Source organism: Castor canadensis, chromosome 7 (assembly GCF_047511655.1).
Source record: "Castor canadensis chromosome 7, mCasCan1.hap1v2, whole genome shotgun sequence".
In the NCBI taxonomy this organism is placed as follows: Eukaryota; Metazoa; Chordata; class Mammalia; order Rodentia; family Castoridae; genus Castor; species Castor canadensis.
This window is the reverse complement of record NC_133392.1, coordinates 80,547,031-80,556,659: the sequence shown is the minus strand read 5'-3', so window position 1 is coordinate 80,556,659 and position 9,629 is coordinate 80,547,031. Positions and strand designations below refer to the sequence as shown.

The 9,629-nt window shown below is 42.5% G+C and overlaps 1 protein-coding gene across 7 annotated transcripts in view; it reads left to right on the top strand.

The window, feature by feature from the left end:
- Positions 1-3,260: 3,260 nt before the first annotated feature.
- Positions 3,261-9,629, top strand: part of Csgalnact2 (chondroitin sulfate N-acetylgalactosaminyltransferase 2) — a 46,818-nt gene continuing 40,449 nt past the window's right edge. For all 7 annotated transcript variants that reach the window (XR_012449810.1, XM_074079468.1, XM_020183279.2 and 4 more), the window contains exon 1: positions 3,261-3,417. The gene's annotated coding sequence lies outside the window, so the exon portion shown is untranslated. The remainder of the gene's footprint in view (positions 3,418-9,629) is intronic.

Sequence of the window (9,629 nt, the reverse complement as noted above, 5' to 3'; positions counted from 1 at the left end):
TCGAGAATTAATTTAGAAGTAACACACATGTACAGGAAAGCAATGTGAGTCAACTCCCTGTATAGCTATCCTTAGCTCAACTAGCAACAACCCTTGTTCCTTCCTATTATTGCTTATACCCTCTTTTCAACAAAACTAGAGATAAGGGCAAAATAGTTTCTGCCTGGTAGCAAGGGGTTGGGGGGGGTAAAGGGGGGGATAAGGGAGGGTGGGGAAGGGGGGAGAAATGACCCAAACATTGTATGCACATATGAATATAATAAAAAAAGGGAAAAAAAGAACATGGAAAAAAAATAAAATAAAAGGTTCAGAGAGCACTTTGAGAGAAGTGCCTGCTGCCAAGTGTGTGCTCCACAGGTAGCAGTGATGTGGCTCCACAGTATAATCAGGAAGGAAAGAGGAGAATAAAGGGGAGAAAGGAAATGCCACAAGAGACACAGAAAACCAAGCTTTTGTAGGGTAATGGAAGAGGACAGGAAAGAAGAAAATGCTTGACGTGTGACTTGAAGGGGGATGGTTCTGCCCTGCATTGTAGCATACTGGAAAGCGAGGTGATCTTGGTTTTTTTAATTCATATGTGTATACAATGTTTGGGTCATTTCTCCCCCCTTCCCCCGGCCCCCTCCTTCTCCCTCCTACCCCCTTGCTACCAGGCAGAAACTATTTTGCCCTTATCTCTCATTTTGTTGAAGAGAGAGTATAAGCAGTAATAGGAAGGACTAAGGGTTTTTGCTAGTTGAGCTAAGGGTAGCTATACAGGGAGTTGCCTCACATTGCTTTCCTGTATGTGCTACCTTCTAAATTAATTCTTCTCGAACTAACCTTTTCTCTAGTTCCTAGTCCCCTTCTCCTATTGGCCTCGGTTGGTTTTAAAGTATCTGCATTAGTTTCTCTGCATTGAGGGCAACAAATGCTATCTAGTTTTTTGGGTGTCTTACCTATCCTCATACCTCCCTTGTGTGCCCTCTCTTTATCATGTGATCAAAGTCCAATCCCCTGTTGTGTTTGCCCTTGATCTAATGTCCAAATATGAGGGAGAACATATGATTTTTGGTCTTTTGGGCCAGGCTAACCTCGCTCAGAATGATGTTCTCCAGTTTCATCCATTTACTTGCAAGTGGTAAGATTTCATTCTTCATGGTTGCATAAAATTCCATTGTGTATAAATACCACATTTTCTTAATCCATTCGTCGTTTTGGAAACAGCGAGGTGATCTTGAATTGAGTTAGTGGGAATACTGGCTTGCCTTTACCAGCATTCATTCAGTCACAAACCCAAGGGAATGTAGGGAGTATCTACAGCAGAGTCAGGTCCTGTCCTTGACACTAGGTTGCTGGAGAGTAGGAAAGGCCTTGTCCCTGTCTTCATGAACAGAGTCCCTGTCCAACTTAAAGTGTCCAGAAGGAAAGAGCAAACCATTACCAGATATGAGATTTAGAGGGCAAGGTCCAGCAGCCCCTATGCTCTGTGGACTGTTTTGTATTGTTTTTGTTTTTTCAGACAGGCTCTCACAATGTAGCAAAGGCGGGTCTAGAACCTGAGATTCTCCTGCCTTGGCTTTCTGAGTGCTGGGACTACAGGTGTGTGCCACAATGACTGGCTTCTGTGTGCTTCTTAACAATCATTGTGGGATGTCAAGTGCAGCATCTTAACCGAGGGACATGCAGTCTTGGACTTGTATAGAGAATTTCAAAGCTGTCAATCTGGCAATGCAACCCTCTGACAGTTCAGTGAGTTGCATTTATATTTACTTATATTAACATCTTAAGATCTTTTGCTATATCCTCTTAAACCTACCAGTGATGTGCTTGCTACTATTTGTCAGTTTTCCCCTCTTCAATTCTGTCAGGAAAGAATACTGTCCCACCTTTATCTCCACACTCCCAAATTTGGTCCCCAGAGTTGTGGGATTGAGATCCATGGCAGCATCATGCCGTAGAGCCACTAGTGGTTCAGACACAGCTTACTCTTAAGTAGACTTCCACTAGGCTGATCTGCACACTAGAGCATAACCCATCAACCAGACAGATGGCATGATCCTGAGGCAGTAATGTAAACAGACACGCCTTCTGCTCAAGTGCAGGGAGATCCTTACATGTTCTTATTTTAAAACAATTCAATTTATTGAACATTTATTCTTTGTGTTGAGGAGGGGAAAGGGTTGCACAAAAATGTTATGAGAGAGGGGTGAGACCTTGAAGTTGGGAAGAGGCTGAATATTCAGCAAGCCTGGCTTAGAAGTAGGTGGCCCAGATCCTCAAAGTTCCTAGGATTTCCCACAGGGCATCTAATGAGAACATCTGAATTAAAGACATCCCAACAACTGTCAGCCAATGAAGTCAGCTGTGATGAGGAACAAATCTTTCCCCCCTGGAAGGCTACTTCTATAGAAGGCACTCCACAGTCACCTCAGCCTCCCTTTCTAATGCTTTAATGGTGACAAGAAGCATGGGTTGCCCACCACCTACCTACCAGGCATAGTGTCAAATACAAAACTGCATTTAATCCTCACAATTTTAGGAAGCACCTATATTGTTAATATTCTCAGGACACAATTGAGGAAACTGAGGTTCAGAGGCACTAAGTCCCAGTAGCCCGCCAAGGTAACACTGTGGTGAAAGCAGAGCCAGGGTAACAGACCTCAGAGTTGTGTCCAGCTCAGACACAAGCAGGGCCTGGCGCTTCCTGCTCTTCTCGCCTGCTCAGGCTGGTACTTGAGGAGGCAAAGTGCCTTGAGGATGCTCCTGATACAATCACTTGGGTGAAGTGTGGGAGAGGGTTTTCTTTTTTCCACTCACTAAAATCACGAAGTCAGACCTCCACGCCATTTCCCCTTATTTGACATATGAGGAAACTCGGGTCCAATGAAATTGGCCAGAGCCCAAAGGTCCCTGACAGCCCAGGCTCTCTGGCCGAGGGCTTCTGCCTAGTTCACCAAGCCAGGTCTGCTCAGACACCCGCACTCAAAACCCCCGAGGGCTCCCAGCACAGGCCCGGTGCAGGACAGTGCTGACAACCGGAGTCCCATTGGCAGGAAGTCATCTGCAACCAGCCTGCCGTTGGGCCAGGTCCGCGGCCCCTGCGGGCACTTGCTTTCTTACGTCGAGCACCCTGCTGGCTTCCGTAAGTCATTTTGGGAAGTCCACCCCTAGTTTTTTTTAAGATTAAGCAATACTGAAACGCCAGTTGCTGACATTTCCACGCAGGACCTGGGGCACGGGGACCGGCCGGCCGGCGGCAGTGGGCGGGGCAGAGCGCCCTCACTTCCTCCCGTGCGCCGGAAGTGGCTGTTGGCGCGGTTGCGCGCCCGGGGATGGGCGGCTGAGGCAGCGGAGGCCCAGCGCGCGGGGCGCCGCCCGGGAGCGCCAGCTGCCAGGGACAAGGCAGCGACCCAGTGTGCTGAGCGGCCCAGCGCGGTGAGTAGCCGGGCTCGCCGGCGGCTCCCGCCGACTCGGGCTGGGCATCGCGGGCTCCAGCCGGTCCGGTCGGGTCCCCTCAGACGAGTGCCCCGGGAGGGACTGTGTTCCTGTGGGGTCGCCTCGCCTCCTTCCCGAGTCCGCTCCGGCCACAGGGATCGCTGCTGCCAGAGACGTGGGTTTGCGCGTCGGCGTTTTCAAACCCGTTCGCCCTCGAGCTGGCCATCTCCGCGGTGGGCGGGTGACGTTTCGGTCGGCTGTTGCGTGGCGTGGGTTCCAGTCGTGCGCTCTGACAGACGCCCACCTTGGAAGGCGCAGCGGGGTGCAGGGCCAGGGGTGCAGGGCCGGGGGCCGGGACCGCTCCCGCTTAATCCCTAGGCTTTTCCTCCAAGCCCGCGTCAAGCTCCCAGGCGTCTTCTGGCCGGCGTCGGAGCTATGGAGAGGATGGGGACAGTTCACTGTCATCTTCATTTCTGCCGGATTTTGTCCTGTCTTTTCAGGCTGTGGTAAAGACCTCGAGCATGGAAGGCAGAAGCCAAGTACTTTCCGACTGAGCATGTTCACATTCGTTTTCTGTTATAATTATCTTGCTACCAGTTGTTTAAAATTATCATGTGACTAAAAGAATGCAAAAGGACCTTGGCGTCTAATATGTATGACGCAGAGAATTTGGGCCTAAATAAGCACACGATTTTAGTTCCAAAGAACGTGAAAGTTACATTTTTCATCTTAACTTTCTCGTGGAGTTACAAAATATGTGTGAAGTCAACAAGTACACAAGTCTTAACTATACAATGACTTTTACATAGTTACCTTCTTTAACAACTGTGTCCATCATATAACTGTAGAGCCGTCCGTCATCCTCTGCTGCTTCCAAGTCAGTCTTTCCACTGCCCGCCTAGCTGTTTTCTGACTTCTCTCATCAGCTATTAGTTTTGTGTATTTTGAGCTTCCTATTAGTAGAGCTGTACAGTATGCTCAGCATATTGGGGAATTCGCCCATGATGCTTCATGATATGGTGTCATTTATGCAATCCTGGTATTAATAGTTCTTTTTGTTAATATTCCGTTATGTGACATTATCGCTATTCAGTTCATGAGCATTTGTGTGCTTAATTTTTATATATTATGTATTTTGGATATTAAGAATACTATGAATTTTTTGTTGTTGTTGTTGCCGTACTGGGGTTTGAACTCAGGGCCTACACCTTGAGCCACTCCACCAGCTCTTTTTTATGTTAGGTATTTTCGAGATAGGGTCTCACGGAATTAATTGTCCAGGCTGGCTTCGAACCGCGATCCTCCTGATCTCTGCTTCCTGAGTAGCTAGGATTACAGGTGTGAGCCACCCGTGCCCATTCCTATAAATGTCTTCATGAGCATGTGGGTACATTTCTGTCAGTGAGATTGGTAGAAAATTACATTTTAACTAACATGAAGTCTTCCTGTATTTAAAAAAAAAAAAGGTAATAGAATCCCTTAACAAATACAATATTAAAGATTGGTTAAAAGTGGGGGGGAGTAATGACCCAATCATTGTATGCACATTTGAATAAAAGAAATTTTTTAAAAAGCATAACTGTTATGAGTTCAAGACTTACATGATTCATTACTATATTATTGTTTACCCTTTGTATTTGCACATCTGGACAGTCTCAGACTATCATTGTTGTTTAACTGTCTGTTAGACAAGTCCGTTAGAGCTGGTTATGATCTGACTCTGAAGTTGAGTATAATACTTGTGTAAGAACTGTGTTACTCAAGTTAGTGTTTTGTTAGGGGAAACAAAGTAGTGGTAGTTAGGGGAAATGAAACACCAGAAGATACCAATATAGCCAACAGTGTGTTAAAGAATAGGGATTGCAAAACAATGAATTTAGATTATTATTGTCATGCCATATAACAGGTATCAACATAAAGTTGAATTTAGGGTTAGTTTCAAATTGAATTTTTTGCAGTATAGTGACTTCCACATGTACAGAAATAATCAGCACATTTATAATGTGAACAGAGAACAAAAAAAAATCACTAAACATTTGTGGGTAATAGCATTTAAGAGAAACCTGAAACTGAACAAATATAAGGAGCAATGGAGAAACAGAAGAAAACCTTAAAGTAAATATTAGTACCCTCAAATTTGAGCAGGTATAACACAAACAGGCTGCCATGGAAAAAGCCGTCAGGCCTTGAATATTGAAATATAGAAAGTAGGAAAGAATAGCCATGGCATGGAAAGTAGATTTGGAAGAACCGGTGTCATCTAATAGGAGTTCTAGAAGCAAGAAGAGTGAGGAAGGGGTCAGGGTCCCATTATCCCTTCCAAGAGCACACCACTATTGATCTAACTTCCTTCCACTAGGCTGCATCTACGGAAGGTTTCACCGTCTCCAGTAGCACCACAGACTTGCAACCAAGGTTTTAATACATGGGCTTTTGGGGGGACATTTTAGATTTGAGGTATAGAAATGAGTAAGGTAAGAAGTAGCTAAAGGCATGTTAGGTTATCTTGAGCAAGGGAGAAGCTATAGATACCAATTATAAAGATCAAATAAATACTTTAAGGAAATCTGACAGTTCCACTTCCAGGGATTTATCCAGTAGGTGAATAACATATGATCAAAGTCACGTATACCGAAGCCATTCATGCCAAGATATTTAATAGTGGCAATAGATTTGGGAGGATACACATATCTGGAGAAGGAAACAACCTTTGGGACAGGAAGGAGACTTTCCACTATATTCCCTTAATTCATATTTAACCATCTTATCCTATGTATTTGTGAAATTTTAGAAGTTTAAAAAAATGGGGGTGAGGGGTGAAGAGTAGGAGAATCATGGGTCCAGCCCAAGCCCTAAGTAAAAAGTTAGCAAGATCCTATCTTAGCCACTGAAAGCTGGGCATGTAAGAGCCTGCCTATCATCCCAGCTATGTGGGAAGTGTAAGTAGGAGGATCATAGTCCAGGCCAGCCTGGGCATAAATGTGAGATCCTATTTGAAAAATACCTGAAAGCAAAAAGAACGTAGCTCAAGTGATAGAGTGCCTACCTGGCATGTGCAAGGCCCTGAGTTCAAACTCTAGTACTGCCAAAAAAAAATTTTTAAGCTGAGCATGGTGGTATACACCTGTAGTCCCAGCTATTTGGGAGGCCAAGATGAGAAGATCACTTGAGCTCACTAGTTTGAGATGAGCCTGGGCAATGTAACAAGAGTGTCTCAGACAAAAAAAAAAAATATTTTCGAAGTCCAAAAAAATTTAAGGTTTTAGAGCAGAGGTTGACACTTATTTTAGTGTGACCTGTGACAAAGTGGTTTTTACATTTTTAGGTAATCAGGGCAATAAAGAAAAATAATACAATATGACTCATGAAGATTATATGAAGTTCAGATTTCACTGTCCCCTGGAACACAACTGTGCTTATTAATTTACATATTGCCTATGGCTGCTTTTATGCTATAAAGGCAGAACTGACTGGTTGTGACATTATCTGACATAAAATGTTTGCTTGTCCCTGGCTTAGAGACCAAATACAGACCTGTTTATGTAGAGGAATTTTGTTTATGATAAAGGTGACATTTCAAGTTAGTGATAAGAGCAAAGACTATAGAATGAATAAGAATTGCCTATCTGAGGAAATAAATTACTTACTTTGTTATTAGGATTACTTCAGGTAGGGAAGCTAAAAGTGAAAAGTCACATAGAAAAAGCTTGATAGCCAGGCTCTAGTGGCTCACACCTATAATCCTAGGTACTTTGGAGGCTAAGATTGGGAGGATCAGGGATTGGGGCCAGTCTGGGCAAATAGTTTGTGACCCATTCTGTCCATCTGCAAAATAGTCAAAGCAAAATGGACTGGAGATGTGGCTCAAGCAGTAGAACGCCTGCTTTGCAAGCACCAAAGTCCTGAATTCAAACCCCAGTCCTACAGAAAATAAAAAAGAAAAAGTTTGATAGATTTGACTATTAACAATCAGAAATATTGCATAATGAGAAATAATACCAGACACTTATGGAGCACTTAATGCTTGTCAGGTTTTGCTTGATTAATTATTACAATAACACTCCAAGGTAGGTTCTATAATTATCCCCACTTACCAGTTGAGGAAACTGAAGCTTACATTAAGGAGTTTGTCTATAATTAAGAGTTAGAAAATAGAGCAAATACTTGAGTTTAGGCTGTCTGAATCCCAAACCAATTATATAAATAGGACAGAAATAGACAATTAAGAAAAATATTTGCAACATGGGCATGCCATTTTATAGATACTATCTATGTCAACAGTAAGCATCTTCCCCTTCCTTTTAAACATTCCATTGTGTAAGTGTCTTCAGTTTACCTAATCTTTTTCATTGTGTTGGACATTAAGCTTCTTTTATTTTTCTTTTGCTGTTAATATAACACTAACAAACATTTTATGCATATGACATATGCTAGTATTGATATTTCTGTAGTAAAAAATTTTAAAGGCTGGAGGTATAGCTCAAGCTAAAGAGCACCTGCCCCAGTACTGGAAAAAATTTTTTTTTAAATCTTTAAAAGTGGAATTACAAACTGCTTGATTAAAGGGTATATGCATTTAAATCAAATTTACCCTTCATAAAGTGTGTGTGTGTGTGTGTGTGTGTTTAGTTTATCTTTAATCAAAGGAATCATAATGGTACTGAAATGGCAGTGCTCCAGGAAGGAGGTCTCCAAAATGGAAGAGGCCTCCACCTGGCCATTGGGTACTGAATTCATTATGATGTTGCAAAAAAGAATTTTAGGACACATTGAGACAGAGCAAAGGAAAGATAGAAACGTAGTATACAACCTAGACATGGGTGTGGGCACGTCTGATATCAGGTGCAATGAGTGTTTTAACATTGGGGTATTTATGGTGAAAAGGTATATTGAGAGTTGGGCTCAAATTTATCTTAAGAAAAGTGCTCCTCTTTGTTCTTACACCTGGTATGTTTAATTATTTTTTTCTGTTACACTCTTTTGTCAATTGGGCCCAAAGATTTCAAGGTTGTCCTCTCGTTAAATTTGGGTCAATATGACATAGATATTTGAATATCCCCTGTAAACAAAAGGATGCTCCCTTTAAGACAGGTATCCATCCTTGTGATAAGTATTTTCCTTTGTAGACACTCTTTGTGCCAAGAGGATTCATTTTCTCAAGAGCTTTTACCCCCAGGATAAGTGTCTTTCTTTAGATATCCTTGCTCAGTTCTAAGAGTGCAAGTGGGCAAGGTCAAGAGAGAGCTACTCTTTTTCCTTTTTTTTTTTCCTCCTCTTTTTACTAAATGTTGCAGCTTAATGAGGGAGTGAGAAGTTTAAAGCAAAAAAAAAAAATAGTGTCTGTATACTTTTAATCAAGCCATTCATTATTAGTTTATTTCTGAATTTTTGGCTGCTGTTTCCCATTTCTCAGTTTCCCTGATCTATCCTGCCTCAGTAACATCATGAAAGGAAAATTGACTATTCAGGCAGGCTACCTCATTTTATAGAAAAAGCACAGAGATGTTAACTATTATGCACAAGATTAGCATTAATCTTTAATTAACTATTAATTAGCTGACTTTTTTTTTTGAGGTACTGCCGTTTGAACTCAGTGCCTCATGCTTACTAGACAGGTGCTCTACTTCTTGAGTCACACCCCCAGCCTTTTTTTGCTTTAGTTATTTTTTTTTATAGGCTGTTACATTTTTAGCCCAGAGCCCGCTGCAGACTGATCCTATGTGATCTCCCACATAGCTGAGACCATGGACCCATGCCACCACTCCTGGCTTATTAACATTGTCTAACATTAACATACTAATGTCTCACTAACATTTTTGGCCTGGACTCGTCTTAAAACATGATCCTGTCAATCTCCACCTCCCCAGTAGCTGGGATTATAGGTGCGAGCCCCCATACCCTGCCCTCAGTTTTTTGGTTTTTTTTTTTACTGTGCCACAGCCTAGCACATTTTGTGAATATTCCTGCTACTTGCCTAGCCAAAGCCCAAGTACCACAAGTACAGTTGCCCCAGAAATCCCTTATCCAAAGGACCTGTCTGGTATTTCTTGTTGGTACTCAACAGAGTACTTGACACATAGTAGGTACTCAAAGTATGTTAAATAAGTGCTGCCTTCTGGCAATGAGTTGTTTTGTTTCTAAATACTACAAACAATTATTCAATAACGTGTTGAAGAATCCATGTATTCCTATAATACTCATCAAGTGCTTAA